The sequence below is a fragment of the Muntiacus reevesi genome, chromosome 5 (genome assembly GCF_963930625.1).
Source record: "Muntiacus reevesi chromosome 5, mMunRee1.1, whole genome shotgun sequence".
NCBI classification, from domain to species: Eukaryota; Metazoa; Chordata; class Mammalia; order Artiodactyla; family Cervidae; genus Muntiacus; species Muntiacus reevesi.
In genome coordinates this window covers 67,341,522-67,358,938 of record NC_089253.1, presented here as the reverse complement: position 1 = coordinate 67,358,938, position 17,417 = coordinate 67,341,522, and the positions used below count along the sequence as shown (strand labels likewise).

General features: G+C 39.4%; 1 protein-coding gene across 8 annotated transcripts in view; it reads left to right on the top strand.

The window, feature by feature from the left end:
* The window catches only part of ESRRG (estrogen related receptor gamma), a 674,199-nt gene that overhangs the window by 444,692 nt on the left and 212,090 nt on the right, over positions 1 to 17,417 (top strand). Inside the window, exon 1 of one of the 8 annotated variants that reach the window (XM_065938335.1) lies at positions 2,963 to 3,060. The exons of the other annotated variants lie outside the window; for them this stretch is intronic. The gene's annotated coding sequence lies outside the window, so the exon portion shown is untranslated. Of the gene's footprint in view, positions 1 to 2,962; positions 3,061 to 17,417 lie in introns of those variants that run through there. 8 annotated transcript variants of the gene reach the window in all.

Sequence of the window (17,417 nt, the reverse complement as noted above, 5' to 3'; positions counted from 1 at the left end):
GTTCCTTAAAATATATTTCATTGGAAAGTTCGTTTCTTTTTTGTAACCCTGGGCCTTTCTGTGCAAGAAAGGTCATCCGTTTAAGGTTTATTAAATTTTAACTCAAAACAACTGGGCTCCGTTTAGGTGTAAAATAATTTAAGTACTTAACTGCAGGCAACCTTCATGCTTTGGAGCCGTTGCTCAGAGGTTTCATTCTTTGACGAAGATGTCAATTGTAAACATAAAAATGCATCACTGGCAATGTAATGGTGTAAGATTCAAACTGAAATAAAAATTTGTGCCCGAGGAAAGCGCTATCCTCCAACGAAGGTGGTCTCACTTTCTTCAGAAGTGGGTCAACTTAGGAGCAGCGCTGGAGGCGGAGGCAGGTGGAACACCATGATCAATTGCACGTGGCAGCTCCTTTTCCCCTTCTTATCTGAGGGTATTCATCACATCGCCAATACTACATGCAAAACGCTAAATATCACCTGATCTGAGAGCCGCTCCTGCTGCTGAGATCCACTAAAGTCTTTCTGTCTTGAGCAAACTTACAAAGTCACTGGGGTAAAGTAATTCACCTGTGATTCAAGTCCTTTAGCTCAGAACGTCAAAGCTGAGACTTGTCCATCTTTTTCCACTGATGTGTCCTCTTGGCCCTTGGGATGAAGCATTTGCTCTTTTGTTTTATGGGGTTGCCAAGTTCTCACAAGGCCAAGCCTTAGCGGAAACACTCTATGGAATGAGTGGGTGGACTAATGAGCAAAACTTGATTTCCAGTGAAATTTGGCTATGGCATGTGTACCCCAAATCTTAATAGGCTCAAGTCTTGAAATATACTTTGATAAAATCTCTCATTTTGATAGTGATTAAAAAAACAAACAAACAAACACAGAGGTGGCTTTCTGAGGGAAAACAAGAAGGAAAGTTATGAAATTTCCCAGTCAAACTTAAGGCTTTTTTTTGCATGAAAATAAGATAATAGGATTCTAATTAAATTAGGTTGAGCCACATGAAATGGCCATTTTTCTAGGTCAAGAAATGGTCAAATATCAGCAGTTTTGTGTGATTCCACATAATAATTGAATTTACTCCTATGCTATTCATATCCCATAAACAAATTGAAAGTGACAACTATGTTTTCAATGTTTGAATGGGCTGTGTCCAATGATGAAAAACACATGAATTCTGTCTGCAGTTAAGACAAGTAGGGTATCGGGTTTTTTGACAGTTTTTTTCTTTTCTTTAATACCAGTAGGGAGTTCCTAAGAACACTGTCTTACACACACTGAAACACTGTGCCTTTAGCCTGCTTCTCACCTGTGGTAGCGTCTCTGCTTCTGAGCATCCCTGGACGCTTCTCACCTGCAGAGGAAGAGTATGCGCCAACCTGGGAGCTAGGCTCGAGGACTGACTGCCCCCAAAGAGCACGTTTCTCGGGACCGATAGTTGGAAAGCAAACTGGGAACAAGATGCCAGCATCTCTTAAGTATGGCGCCCGGACATCCATTCATTAACAGAACCTTAGTTTGCTAGTTAGCGCTTTGCATGCGTCCCCCCCAGAGAAGTATTAAAACTGTGCTCGTTAAATCTATGCACTGCTGGGGGTTAGGCAGACATGCGGCTCCCTGAGTGCTGGCACTGGTGCCCATGGGGCTTTATCGGCTGTGGCAGGCAGGAAAGGTGCTTCGGGATTTGTAATAAAATGATCCCAGAGTCTTTATTTGACACCACTCCCCCCCCACCCCCAGATGTGCAGCTCATCTCCGGGCTGCGCTGTGCCGGCCGGTAGGAGCTCTCGGTGCCCACCTGCGGGCAGAATCCGACTCCCAGATAGGAAGGAAATTGACTCTGTCTTTCGGTGGGTGGGAGGGGCTCTGGGACCACCGCTGGAAATGTCAGCAGAAAGTGCATCTTGACTTAGGGTCACGTCAGGACTGGGTAAGTTTTTCTCGCTCTGGGTAAGCGCATGACAGCTTACATCTTGTTTCCGGAGAGAGGGAGGGTGGGCATCGTTTACTGAAACTTGATTGAGCGAATGCCTCCGACTGGTCCCCCTGTCAGTCTTGGAGTTTTCCTTTAGTAGTGCATTTCCCCCCTGTCTGTGGCACTGAATTTGATTTATCGCTGGTACTAAGATCAAAAAAGAAGTCATTCCTTTTGATGTTTGCTATTAGGCACATGCAGTGCAGGCTGGGGGGTTGGGGAGAACCCTCTTAGTATACAAGTCACTGTCCTGGTCAGCCGGTGGCCACGGATGGCAGAATATGTATTTACTATCTGTTCATTTGGGGGTATAAAATTCCATGAATAGAGAGGTGAGCAATAGGATATTTTAAGTGAATAATGAGGTTTGTTTCAGATACAGATTCTTTTGGTAAGGACACAGAGGGTGGCTGTCATGTACACCTGATTCTTGCGAGCTTTTTTTTTCTTGGCATATATTGGCATTGATTTTACCAAAAGACATGAAAAAACTGAGGAGTATAGACAAGCCAATGGGGTTTAGGCTTTCAAAAAAAAAAAAAAAAAGAGCATTTGGTTGCGTTTACTGTTGGGTGGCAAATTTGGGACATCGGAGACTTTATTTGCAAATGAGAGGAGAGATTTTGTGGGGTCTGCTTCTCCTGTATTCAGGACCCTGGTCAGGCTTTGTTTCCAGCTCCGTCCAGTAGCTTTTGTCCGGCTTCTCAGTTTAGTGGGATTTCTCTGAGCAGCGTGAGCCTCAGCCCATCAGCAGGCTGCTAGTCAGCAGCAGGTGTGAACAACATAAAACAGGATTAACGCTGAACCAAAGTGTGTACTAAAAACAGAACCCCTGCCTTGCTTGGAAAAAGGACAGCAGGACTAGAAGACAGAAGCCACTCTGGTTCTGTCCACTCCTTGTTTACTAAACAGTGTTCAAGGGCTATGCAAATAATTCTGTGGAGATTCCCAGAAGGCGTGCTAGAGATCATTTGCTCATTCTCTCTTTTTTAAACTCTAAACTCAAAACTTGAAAATTCTTCTCAGACGTTCAGCAAGAGGAAAAACCAAACAGCAAAAGTGGTCTGGGTAAATCTTGAACCAGGATTACAGGTGAATATTGCAAAGATACTGTCTTTACCTCAAATTTAAAGTTGATAGTTATTTGACCGTTGTATTTCCTGCCTCTTATGAATATGGTTGGCTGATTTCTTCTAAGATTCTTTTTATGTTTAATTACATGACTCAGTGTCTATTTTCCCCTAGGCAGGTAAACCACAAATAAATAAGTAATTTCATTAGAGATCATAACCACTCTCCCTTCATCTTTTTTCCAATCAGTGCTACCTGCCTAGGAACAATAAAACTGGCCAAAAAAGGTCATAGTTAAAAAAAAAAAAAAGAAGTCATAGTTAATATAGGGAACTGCATGAGTTTAACAAATTGGGCATTGCACTGAATTTATGTCATCTGAGGGACTTTATCCATATTTTGTTTGGGAAAGAGACAGGTGGCATATAAATATATGTTTCTCTTTAAATTGTGTTAATTCTTGTATATACTGTATATTAGGATAAAATTTGGATATCTATTTTTCTCTGTTAGGTTTCAACTAACTTGTACTTTGAAACTCTAAGACTTATTCACATCTAGAAAGGCATCTAAAATAAGGAAATAAATCAGAGAAATTGTGTTACATACACACACACACACACACACACACACACACAGACACATGTCTACTAACTTTTTAAACACGGGCAAAGCAAATGCAGAAATTTTTTCATGTGTAATTTTTCATGACACTGATTTCTGAGACTCCAAAAGTATGTTCAAATATAGGTGGTTGTATAAGGTGCATCTGTTTTAGAATATCATATAGACTTTACTAAAAGAATAATTCTGCAATATCAAAAATAAAAATTTTAGTTATCATTCACTTTCAGCAGCATCTTATACCATACATTACCTGTCTTTTCTTTTACATCCAATGCTTAAATTATAATGACCCACTCATTTTATCACTCTTTGCTTATACTTACTGCTTTTTAATTTTTTAATAGCAGTTATTTTTTAGCTGAGACTTTGCTACTACTCTTATTTAAGAAATAATCTGGCCTGCCAGTTTAATTGTGGAAGTCTGAACAGACATTCAAATCACCATAAAATGTATAACTCTAAAAATTAATTTTACAATTATCTTTAAATTTTAATTTATTACCATCTGTCTTTTAATGTTTTTCTAAGAAATGTCCATTTCCTTCTGTTTAGTATTATTAAGTACCTTTGGTTATGTACATTAATTAGGTTATGGACAAATAGCTTAAGGAGAGTTAATGAAATCAAGTTTAGAAAATACCAGTTTAAAATTGATTTTTGAAGTGTATTTTTTATAGCCAACTCTCTGGTGTCCAATTGATTGCTTACAGTAGCTTCTCTTATTGCATCAAAAAAAGATTACATTCATTCCTTTGCAATTTTTACAATCACTAATCAATTTAGTGCATTAAACTGCATTTTCTTGATCATTCATTCCAAAATATTTGACTGTGTATAGGTCCTATCTTGGGCACAAAGATCCTGAAATAAATGATAAAAATATAAAGTCATCTTGAGTACATTAAAAAAACACAAACACACACATTTCAATTTACACTTGGGTCAATCTTCAGAAAATGATTTCAGGAATTTAGGTAGCAGGGGTTTTACATAAAACCTAAGCAAATTGAAGCATCCATTCTGCTTTTCTGATTTGGGCCCTTTAAAGTCGATAGGAAGTTAGCCCTCAAGAACACAAATCCGAAATGGTACATTTCAGTCCTAAATATTACGCAAGTGTGACTGGGGTCTTGGAGCAGTCAAGTCTGGTCCAGACTGCTTTCTTGTGAAGCCTTTTGAGACTTTGATCAGCAAAACTGCCATTACGTCTTTAAATACTCTAAATGACTTGTGTGTGGTTTGTTTCTTAGACTGGAAATGAGAGGGGGATAAAGTCTTTAAAAGATCAGGTAAGAAAAAGCATTTACCTGATCATAGGAAAAGCAAGGAGGATGCATTTGAATGGTAGATTTGTGTAGTTTGACTGTGAGGGCAAAGTCTGAGTTAGTAAATTCATTCTAATCAAAGTAAATGACTATTGAAAGGTAATTTTTATAAGGAAACCTTGCCCTTAATCTTGAGATAATCTCACAGCTACTGTCTTTGTCCAGCAGTCCTGCAAAACTGCCCATCGCTGTTCCCCAAAGCCTGGGATTTCAATTTGCCCGAGGACTCAAAGATGGAATTCAAAGCAGTTTTCTGCCTTTGCAGTCTCCCTTCAGTGAATGCATTTTATTAAAGTGTTTTATTTATTTATTTTTGGGAAGACACAGCTTGGTTTGCTTCAGGTCATTAAAATGATTCTCTTTCACATTTTTAGATGTTAATAATTAGGTGATTAATGAAGTTAGGTAATAAGATTATATTGGCATCAGTTAAATTTAAAGAAGGATTAAAATCATAGTGTCATGGTACCATTGCCAATCTGAATATGCCAGAAATATCTCGAGAGAATTTTTGTCAAGTGTTTATGCTCAATTAAAATTTATACTCCATGTTACTGAGTGATTGTCTCACGATAGCTTGGCACCATGAGATTGCAAATTTCCAATTTCAAGTGATAGGCATTGCAGTTTTTGTCTTATAGGACTATAGAATTACAAACTTTGAAAGGGAAATACTGCACTTTTTGGAAATGACACTTAAAGAAATATGAGACACAGAACTGTCTCAACTCGGGCACAGCTAATATTTTCTGCAACACTGAAAAGCTATAAAGATACAGTTTTGATCTCCACTCGATAGATGCAAAGGGCAGCTTACCTTTATACAAAGGCATGACAGACAGGAGCTGAGTCATCTCACCTACCTTTTCCCTTCATTTGTGCTTTTTTTGGCAAAGTATCTATGAGAATGCATTTCTGCCTTATAGTTTCCCTGACTTTCCCGGTGTCCATCCCCTTGAATCCTCTCTTCTTCACTTGCTATGAAGCCGAGGTGGAATTTTAAAACGCAGGCGTCCTTCTTTATGCCTAGTGCCAAAGTCCATCGCGAAACCTTCACCATAGTCTTAACAGACCCACTCACAAAGCAACAGCGTAAAATATCCAGGGTTGCTAGAGGTGGGGGGCAGGGAGGAAGAGGGCAGCTGGTAATTGATGATTCCTCTAGGAATGCATGTCAGAAATTTGCCAGCGCCCCACTTCCACCCCACCCCCAAACTACACACCACTCAGTGTTCGGATGATGATAATGTACCTGGAAAGAAAGGCAGCCCATGCCGAAGCAAGCAGCATCAGACAGGGCGCCTTGCCATCTGCCCCACCTGCTGCATTCACGAGTCCATCTGGTGACTGCAATCGCTCATTGTAGGCCTCTTCTGAGGCACATTCGGGCTGAAAAGCAGGCAGTGTGAATTATTTAGGGAGCTAGTATAAATAAATAGAGGGAAAAGAGAAGAAGGGCCGGGGAAGAATCTGTAAGAACCTCCTCCTGCTCCCCGAGCCCTGGGTGCTTTGGAATGCTCACAGGAACGCAGGAAAGCATTTGATTTGCATAGAGATTTAGATGTATAGATCTTGGTGCAGATTACACACCCAGGAGTTTTATCTAGATTTAGATAGCAGGGCTCAGCCTATTTTGCGCTGAAAATATGACCAGCTTCAGGTAGGGAACCTTTGGGGACTTTTCAAGATAAGTGAAACTGATGAAATGTAATATTTTTAGGCACAGCTTCAGCAGAAATAAAACAACTCTGTGTCCTTTCTGAAACTGATGATTTTTGCCTGTGGTGGGGGAGGGGGAGCAGGGAACAAAACATTTGACTTTTTAGTGAATCGTGATTTACACATTTTTTTTTCCTACTAGGTAAAAACAGTTAGAAAAAGATTGATGTTAATTTTATTTGTATAGGTGGCCAGTCAAAAATCTTTTGGGTAATTGCTATGTACAAAACCCTGTAACTGAATTCAGCATGTCCATTAATATATACTAAATATGAAATGAAAGCTTTAATCATAGAAATCTGTATAGGACTGTGTGTTTGGGATCTCGATAAACTACCTAGACCGTAAGTTGTAGGAATTACCTGATGAGTGCAAAAATATAATACTTAAAGAAATGGTAAACTGAAGTTAATGAAACCATTTATACTAAAATAAGGAAAGTTTAATCTTAATGGTTTTAAAAGACTTCCTGGTATCTCACAAAATAGGCTCTACAGGCCTGACATTGTCATTGAAATCTAGGAAGATCTAGTCTGAATGAAAATGATTCTAAATGAAGGTCCAGAACTATGAATGGCATCGGTAGTATCCAGGCTTGAAACAAACCCTTCCTTTTTTCTTTCCTGAAAATCATAAAATATAATTTTGGGGTGAGGGTAGGTGCTTCATTTAAATTTATGGTTTTTTATGCATCCCCCTTATTTTTACTGTATAGGTTCTTACAGAGATATGGATAGTGTTATGTATTACATCTAACCTTTTTTATTCTTTAATGGACAAACTTATGAGAGAGCCATTAAAAAGAGAATGTGTTTGTGAATAGTTCCCCTAGTTCTATCTGTCCAGAAAAGCGTTTGGTGCTTATGTTCTAGAATAGACTAGATTCTTTAGTGTTTCTTTCCTCTGTCACACTTGACTTAGTTCAGTTGCAAAGTAAATTTAATGCACTTGCTTTTTTGAGCCAGTCAAGCTCTAGCCTTCACTTAAATAAGCAACATCTATCTGGATCAAAACAGGCATGAAAAGGAGCCATTCTACTAATTTAAAATATAAGCAGCAACCTGCTTCATAGTTGCTCAAATAAAATACTTTTTTATTTCGAGGAAATATCTTTCTAACCAGTCACTTTCTAAAAAAATATTTGAGATGATTCCTTTTTTTCTGCCTTTGAAACCATTTTCCAGTGCCAAATAAAATGAGCTGTTTGTCATAAGCCAAGTAACTCCATAAAATTTAAAGGCATTATGTTAAGATTCAGGAGCACTAGACCACACCTGGTTTGGCCTCACTCCTGATCTTTCTCCTTCCTCTGACATCCCAGCTCTCTCGCCACCACCCCCAAGCCTCACATTGAACAACACAGCCCCACCCCCAGCTTTGCTGCATGGCATTGCAAACATAAAGATGCCCCCAAAAGATTATATTTTCTCAGAATTAGTGACTTTTCATATATTATCTTTTCCTGGAAAACAAATCTATTCCTCCTAAAGGCACCTGGATACTATTGGCTGATGATTGAATGCTTACTCTTTTGACAGGCAAAGGACATTGTTGAGAGACATGAATTAATTAGAAGTAACGTGTATGGTAATAGTGGTGGTTTGTCTACAAGAGCAAGAGTTGACTCAGTGTCTAATTGACAACTTTAGAGAAGGCTTTATAGGTATTTTAGGCTCCATCAATGTACCAAGTCAGGGGCTTCCCAGGTGGCTCAGTGGTAGAGAATCTGCCTGCCAATGCAGGAGGTGCAAGACACACGAGTTTGATTTCTAGGTCAGGAAGATCCCTTGGAGAAGGAAATGGCAACCCACTCTAGTATTCTTGCCTGGAAAATCCCATGGACAGAGGAGCCTAGTGGGCTCCATGGGGTTGCCAAGAGTTGGACACGACTGAGTGGCTGAGCACACACACAATATACAAAGTCATGAAATATTTTAGAGAAAGTTTTTAAATGTATCTATACAGGAACACAGCATTGCCTTAATTACTTTTATTCACCTTGACTGGCCTTTTGTTTTTAAATTTTGTTCTTATTGCAGATGGGTCTTCCTGAACGTTGTTTTGTCATCCCCTTTTGTTTTCTGAGGTTAAGGTGTTAGAACATCTCTGATCTAGTCGGAACAGGGCCAGTTTTATAGAATCTTCAAGTAATTTACATGCATTTGATTTCATCAGATCATGTGCTTGTGTCAACTTTGCCTGGGTTATGTCATAACTTATTTTATCTTAAAGTGAAGTTGATCAGTCATGTCCGACTCTTTGCGACCCCATTGACTGTAGCCTACCAGGCTCCTCTGTCCATGGGATTCTCCAGGCAAGAATACTGGGGTGGGTTGCCATTTCCTTCTCCAGGGGATCTTCCTGACCCAGGGATTGAACCCAGTGTCTCAGGCATTGCTGGCAGACTCTTTACCGCCTGAGGGATCATGATAAAAAGTGTATTTGTTTTGACAGGAAGAGTTTAGAGTTTAGTTGTTGTTCAGCCAGTCATGTCCAACTCTTTGCAGCCCCATGGACTGCAGCAAACCAGGCTTCCCTGGCCTTCACTGTCTCCCAGAGCTTGCTCAATCTCAGTTGTTTTGACAGGAAGAGTTTAGAGTTTAAGGTATGTTTATTTCCACAAAATGGCAATGGAAGCTTAGTAAATGAACGTGCACTTGCTATAAACATCTCTTTTTATCATTTTACAGATGTATTCTTTCATCTTCTCTCATTGGACCAGAAAATCCATAATCTAGATGTCAATTTTATTTTTATTTGATTGGCATTTTCATTGAAGGGTGTTATTCAAAGACATGAACATCAACTGTTAAAGAAAGCTATGTGCCCAAGTATTTGTCAGGAAATGTAAAAGAGAAATTTCATAATTTATCAAGGAACAACCCAGAAAGAAATAAATTAGTTTTACTACTTTCTTTTTAAGAATGCTGACTTTATAATTATGTAGTCAACTGATGAGTATAATGATTTAATTAGAACCAAAATAAGTAAATGTTACTAAAAGGCTTTGTGTAACACATTTGTTTCAGAAGTAAACCTCATTTTAATGATTATTCCTGAAATTTGCTATTGAAAGTTTAATCAGATCAGTTATGTTTATGGAAGGCTGTTCTGTGCTGTCAGTCAGGTCTGATTCTTTGTGACTCCATGGGCTGTAGCCCACCAGGTTCCTCTGCCTGTGCAGTTTTCCAAGCAAGAGTACTAGAGTGGGGTGACATTTCCTACTCCAGTGAATCTTCCAGACCCAGGGATCAAACCTGCATCTTTTGTTTCTCCTTCAATGGCAGGTGGGTTCTTTACCCCTGATGCCACCTGAGAAGCCCAGCTGCTTTAACACTCCCCTCTAATAGCAGTTATGATATTATAATTATATGAGATAAGTAGCAAATAGTAGCATCCAAGTTGCTTCTTCATAGCCTCGCATAAAGAACTTCATTATGCAGTTCATAGGGAAGAAGAAGGATGTAACATAAATTACCAGTATTTTTATGGACTCCTAAGTAGGGAGGTAAGGTGACCATTTAGGGTTTCCCCAAACAGGGCTCATTAATAGAATGGTATTAATATTTACATAAGCCCTGAAGACGGTCAGCATGGCCTGGTCATCTTTCATTTTGGTGTCTCACACCTGGCCCAGGCATGATGCCAGATTTCTCTAGATTAAACTTGGTTGTATTTGTTGCAAGAGAACCCGTGGCAAGAAAAGAGACAGGTCTTCTGATGAGTGCAAACAGAAGGAGCAGCATGCGTGCATATAGAGCGATGAAACAGCTAAGAGAAATCTGCCAGGGCATTTCTGCTACTATTTCCTGCCAAGATCTGCTGAGTGTCCTACTGTTCATCTCAGGATCAGAGTTTGAGAGTCGTATTGGGTAGAAGTTTTAAAATAGTGCATTTTATTTTTCCCATGTAAGATATACAGTGGCACAGACTGTGGGTTTGGAAGCCAGAGAAATTTATGCTCTTACTTAAAGTATGTTAAGTTTAATGATCTAATAAAATAGCATGCAAAAAAAAAAAAAATGCTTGGTGAGAGTGGGCACTCAATAAATATTTCATGCCCCCTCCTACTCTGCTCTTAATAATGGGTTGTTAGAAGCAATGGAAGGAAAGTACAAAACTGAGATTTCACTTCTCAAAGCCAAATTAGCTTCTTACCTCAACCGACAAATTCTGAAGTCGAAATGAGTCATAATAAGGATTAGTCAGGGAAGCTTGAATTGAAGCTATTTCTCCTGCGTGTGTGAACTCCTTATCAATCCCCTACTTCTTATAATTGCTGGATTCACTTTCTGAAATTAGCAGAGGGGAAAGCGAAGTAAAGACAGAAACCTAGCGCCTTACATTTTTTCTTCCCTGCCTAGAATGGTAGGGTAAGAATAGGACTACAAAAACATAGTATTTAATGATGATTATTTAGGGGAAATGTCGAAATAAAACTATGAAAAGAAAAGATAAATTCTAGCATAGTAGAGATCCTTTTGTCTTCAGTTTCTCCTATCTTTTAAAAAGCAGGGGAGGGGAGTGAACTTCCATAGGTTAAGGGGGTCTAGTAGTTAAGACTCAGGGCTTGCAATACAGGAGGCGTGGGTCCAGTCCTGGTTGGGGAACTAAAGAAGTCACATGCCGTGTGGTGCAGTCAAAAAAAAAAATTTTTAAAGCAGAGGTATAAGAATCTCTCTTTTAAACATTGCCACCCGCCTTCTCAAGTTCCAAGTCCCTGAAAGCCTTGTTATGAGTAGTCTGATTGCCACACTCATGGTTTTAAGAGTAAGTGAAGGAGTGTGTGTTTGTGCCTGTGTTTCGGAGGTGGTCCTTAATCTATTTCAGGCCAGTTTCCTAAGGAAGGGTTAAACCAACTGGTTGAGCTGATGATTGTACTCTCCTGTGGTGATATTTTATTTATATGATAAATTGCTTGGAAACTGATTAATTTGTCAGGGGAACATCTTGTTCCTGTAAATTTGCTGAAGATGTGATAAAATTGCCATCACATGGATGAGAGAAATGAAGAATTTTTAAAAACTGAATTAGCCAAAGGGTCTTCCTGTATTTCCATCAGCTTATATTTATTTGGATTTCTCCCTTTAAAAACAACAGCTTTGAAAGTTTCCTTGCTTGAAGTTACCGGAGACATCTGAGCTGGGTAGGTTAAAAAAGAAAAAAAGGAGGGGGAGGTAATGTAAGAAGAGAGATGGGATGGCGGATGCTGATGCCTGCTCTCTCCCTGGACCAACAATGACTGATACATCCATTAAATTTCAGCCCAGGCTGATTGACTGAGTGGATTTATATAAATTAAAAAATACAGGTCATATACCTTTTCTGATAGCCTGTAAATGAGAAATAGGAATTCCTCTAAACCTCAGAGGAGGAAATCCATAGGCGAGGCTTTCGAGTCAATAAAGCACTCCAGCATCAACTCTTCTTGCTGTGTTTGTACAATAAGTTTTAGTTAATAGACAAATATTATCCCAGCCTGCCCCCGACTTTCTCCAGCAAGAGGTAATTTGTAAATGAATCCACACCATGTTGAAGATTTTCCAGCTTTTGTTGCAGTTTGAACTTGTGCTTTCCAGGAAGGAAGGAGGCAGACACCATCCTTTGCGCCGTTTTCTTGGTGTAACAAGTGAAAATGGCATTAGTTCAGGAACAATGACTTTTATTCACGCTCATTCTCTCAGCACCATGTCCATTTGTCCATTGGAATGAGCCACTTATCATACTTCCAGGTTTTTCCTCTCTCAACATCAAGAGTTATGAAAGGAAAATTCCATTTTTTCCTGGCCCTCCATGACAGGCAGACTGAAGATTGTGGTCATTTGGATTAAAAACATATCCATCACCACCAGCCGGCAGGTTATTATGATGTCTCCTTTGAATATATGAATTTCATACGCTGCATGTTGGAAGTCTAAGAATGCCAACTTTTTAGATAAATAATTATCCCATTGGTGATGTACAGCATACTGTTGCCATATTTTCTCACTTTTACAGCATTCTTGCCCTCATCACCCATAACATAAATCTTTGACTTTCATATTTAATAAAAGGACTAGGGTAACAACCACCCTGGGCTCAGTATAGTCAGCCAATCACACGCCATCATTCAGCCGTCATTATTTGGGTTTTTTGCAGCTGATATTTTAGTAGACAGTCTAGCTTAAATTTGACAGCATATTTGATACAGCGGTGCAGGTAAATAAGCAGATAACCTTACTTATGTGCTGGCTGTGACCTCAGCATGCAGCCTTCAGCTTTGTGAGGTTCTGTGGATAGAAAGATGGATGAATGAATAAAGTTCTCAACATCAGTCAGTGTTATTATCTGAGCTTGATAATCTGTCAGCTGAATTTTGGAGACTGGGGAGAAATATGAACATGTTGAGGTAGGCTAGGACAGGAATGACCATTTCTCAAGAGATCCATTTTATCTAAGCGTCAATTCCCTCTGTCACAGAATCTTTGGTCCCTTAGGAATGGGAGAGAGGTATTATATGTCATTGCTCCTATAGAAGTTCCGAAGTGATAACACCAAGCTCCTTACTCAGTTTCCTCTTTCTTTGATCTCCCTGCCATCCAATTTTATTTCTCACTGTGGATCCTAGTTCCCTTGTCTGTAAAATTCATGCCTGAAACTCACCATCACTTACTGTGAGTAAGTAAACCTGCTCATTTCCGTTAGATATGACTGTGGAGTTCACAAGTGGATGTAGATGCTCCAGGAGGAGACTTGAAATCATGTATATCTAACTAGGTAGCTACTAGGTGGTTGTGTTTAGTCGCTAAGTCATGTCTCACTCTTTTGCGACCCCCTGGGCCATAGCCTGTCAGCTCCTCCATTCATGGGATTTCCCAGGCAAGGATACTGGAGTGGTTGTCATTGCTTCCTCCAGGGAATCTTCCCAACCCAGGGATTGAACCTGTATCTCCTGCATGGGCAGGTGATATATATTTTTTTAATCACTGAACCACCAGGGAAGCCCAGCTACTAGATCAGTTCAGTCGCTCAGTTGTGTCTGACTTTGCGACCCCATGGACTGCAGTATGCCAGGCTTCCCCATCTGGCAACAACCCTCGGAGCTTGCTCAAACTCATGTCCATCAAGTCAGTGATGCCATCCAACCATCTCATCCTCTGTCGTCCCCTTCTCCTCCTGCCTTCAAGCTTTCCCAGCATCAGGGTCTTTTCCATTGAGTCAGTTCTTCACATTAGATGGCCAAAGTTTTGGAGCTTCAGTTTCAGCATTGGTCCTTCCAATGAATAGTCAGGACTGATTTCCTTTAGGATGGACTTGTTGGATCTCCTCGCAGTCCAAGGAACTCTCAAGAGTATTCTCCCAACACCACAGTTCAAAAGCATCAATTCTTTGGTGCTCAGCTTTCTTTATAGTCCCACTGTCACATCCATATATGACTACTGGAAAAACCATAGCTTTGAACTAGATGGACCTTTGTTGGCAAAGTGATGTCTCTGCTTTTTAATATGCTGTCTAAATTGGTTATAGCTTTCCTTCCAAGGAGTAAGCGTTTTTTAATTTCATGGTTGCAGTCACCATCTGCAGTGATTTTGGAGCCCAGAAAAGTAAATTCTGTCACTGTTTCCATTGTTTCCATATCTATTTGCCATGAAGTGATGGGACCGGATGCCATGATTTTCCTTTGTTTTGAATGTTGAGTTTTAAGCCAGCTTTTTCACTCTCCTCTTTCACTTTCATCAAGAGTCTCTTTAGTTCTTCTACGCTTTCTGCCATAAGGGTGGTGTCTTCTCCATATCTGAGGTTGTTGATATTTCTCCTGGCAATCTTGATTCCAGCTTGTGCTTCATCCCAGCCCAGCATTTCATGTGATGTACTCTGCATTTAAGTTAAATAAACAGGGTGACTATACACAGCCTTGACTTACTCCTTTCCCAATTTGGAACCAGTCTGTTGTTCCATGTCTGGTTCTGACTGTTGCTTCTTGATCTGCATACAGATTTCTCAGGAGGCAGGTCAGGGGGTCTGGTATTCCCCTCTCTTGAAGAATCTTCCACAATTTATTGTGATCCACGCAGTCAAACGCTTTGGCGTAGTCAATAAAGCAGAAGGAGATATTTTTCTGGAACTCTCTTGCTTTTTGATGATCCAGTGGATGTTGGCAAATTGATCTGTGGTTTCTCTGCCTTTTCTAAATCCAGCTTGAACATCAGGAAGTTCTCAGTACACGTACTGTCAAAGCCTCACTTGGAGAATTTTGAGCATTACTTTGCCAGCGTGTGAGATGAGTGCAATTGTGTGGTAGTTTGAGCATTCTTTGGCAGTGCCTTTCTTTGGGATTGGAATGAAAACTGACATTTTTCCAGTCCTGTGGCCACTGCTGAGTTTTCCAAATTTGCTGGCATGTTGAGTGCAGCCACATCACCACCAGGGCCCACCCCCTCGTGGCTGGGCTCCGCCAGGCCTGCTCTCCACAGCCATAGCTGCTGTCACACGTGTGCACGCGCGTGCACACCAGTGGCAGCACTGCATTCCAAAGCCCCTGCGTAGCCCATCAGCTACTTGCTAACAGTGGTCAAGTCTTTTATGAGATGAACTGCACTAATTTTCACCTTTTCCTGTTTTCCCTCCATATTCCTTCCTGGACTTTGGGTAAGAACAAGGAATGTCCCTGCCTTGTCTGCCTGCCTTCTGGAAAGTGGTCAGATGCACTGCCGTAGGAGAGCCACGCCTTAGCAGCAAACAGAGGAGACAGGAGCTTGGGTCTTTAAGAGGGTAACTCAGAGGCTGCTGAGGTTGACAACCATTGGGACTGATACCGTGCGTTGTTGAAGTCACTCCAGAGAGACATTCCCCATGGTTCTTGCATGAAGACTATGCCTCTAGTGGTAGGTGTCATTTTTTTTCTCCCCCAAAGTGATCACTGTAGCTTTATCCACACTTTCTTGCTTTATTCTTGTGGTTAATAGCTAAGATGGCCTAGTGTAGTTAAGCAGTTTCAGAATTTATCTCTAACCTGAGTTTTTCTCCTGACCTGTGTTAGATTAGGTGTCATCCACATGGAATCTGATGGTAGGTGGAGGGGCTGGGGCAGGTTGGTGTTCTAAACCTCAGTATTTTCTTACATAACTCTCATGCAGCTTGCATTCTTAGCATGGATATGTTGACCTCTGAAACACATCACATTTTCCTTTGGAAAAAGACTTCATTATTCTTCAGTGTCCACATCATTCTTGGCACATAACAGATACTAAAGATTTGTAAACTGGTTCCTTTAAAGCTTTCCTGTAAACACCTAGCATCCCCCCTTCATCTCAAGTACTGAGAAGTTAAGGAGATCATTTTGGGTGATAATGTGAGCTAATGTTGGTGAAAAGTCAGTACAAGTTAGAATGTGTTATCAAAGTGTTTAAGCAAATGTAATTTACAACAAATCCCAAAGGCTGACTAGTTTTCTTGTGACAACCCCAGGTAGGTGTGGATTTATATTTCAAAAGTAGGTGCAGCTTAATGTTCTGATTTGATTATTGCAAAGATTAAAATATTTTGTCTCACAGATTTGTAGTAACACTTTGGATTTGCATAACATTTAAACTCCTCAAAGGTTTTCATATCTATTTTCTTTTTGTGTCTCAACATTTCTGCATTAGATAGTGTGAGCATTAATTAATACCTGCATTTTAATTAATAGATAGCTGAGACACAGAAAATTAGTTAATGTATATTAATTATATGTTTTGATATTAATGGCAAAAGCTAATTGGCCTGGAAGTTCTACCTAGTATCTAGCTTTGGTTTTTCATGCTGTGAAATAATTTAATTTCTCCTTATTAGAAGGCTCTGAATCTGTTTCAGTTAAATAATAGTCATCTTTTAGCTTTTCCTTTCTATGGTGTAAATAATCTAGTATTTTCTAAGTTGCCAAGTGATTTTGACTTTTCAAAATTATTATCCTTTGCTGTTAGACATTTAAGGGGATAAGCTACTTTTTTTTTCTTTTTGTTTTATTTTGGTCCCATTTTTGTTATTGTGTATTTGCATAGTCATCACAGGTAAATCATAGCACTTAACTGAGTATGCAGTTGTTTAATAAAAGGTATTGAAAACTAAAATCTTTAGAAGATAGTAGTTATATGTGTGACTACAGTTGACATGTTTAATTGGCTGCTATAAAGTTTTGTTATTAAATCTTTGTGGGTCAGCATTTTGTAGCTCAGAGAACAAAGTTTAGACATAGAAATTTCAAGTTCCAGTTCTATCACAATACTGTTTCCTCATCTGTAAAACAGAGAACATGTTTGTCATACAAGTTTGTCTTGAGAATCATTGTGTGATTATAACTTCTTTTCTCAATGTTAAAAAGGGAAAAAAATCCTGACATCTTATTGGGATATATGAAATAATATTAATATTTCTTAAGACCATTATCATTAGAGCTCACCATACTCTCTGAGAAGTGGTAGAATGGAGGACCATCTATGCCATCAGCTTCATGACCTTGATTAACTGATATTTAATGTCAGAAGTTTGGTATTTCAAGTAACGTCAGATAAATATAAGCCAGACATAGAACTTATGTGATGAGGTTTATAACAACATTTATAAAGAATAATGATGCCTTTAACATCGTTAACATCGTGCTTTGCAGTTCATTTATTTATTCAACAAACATATTAAGTGACATATTCATTAAGTAATTAATATGAGTTCAGCATCATACAAAGTGCCAAG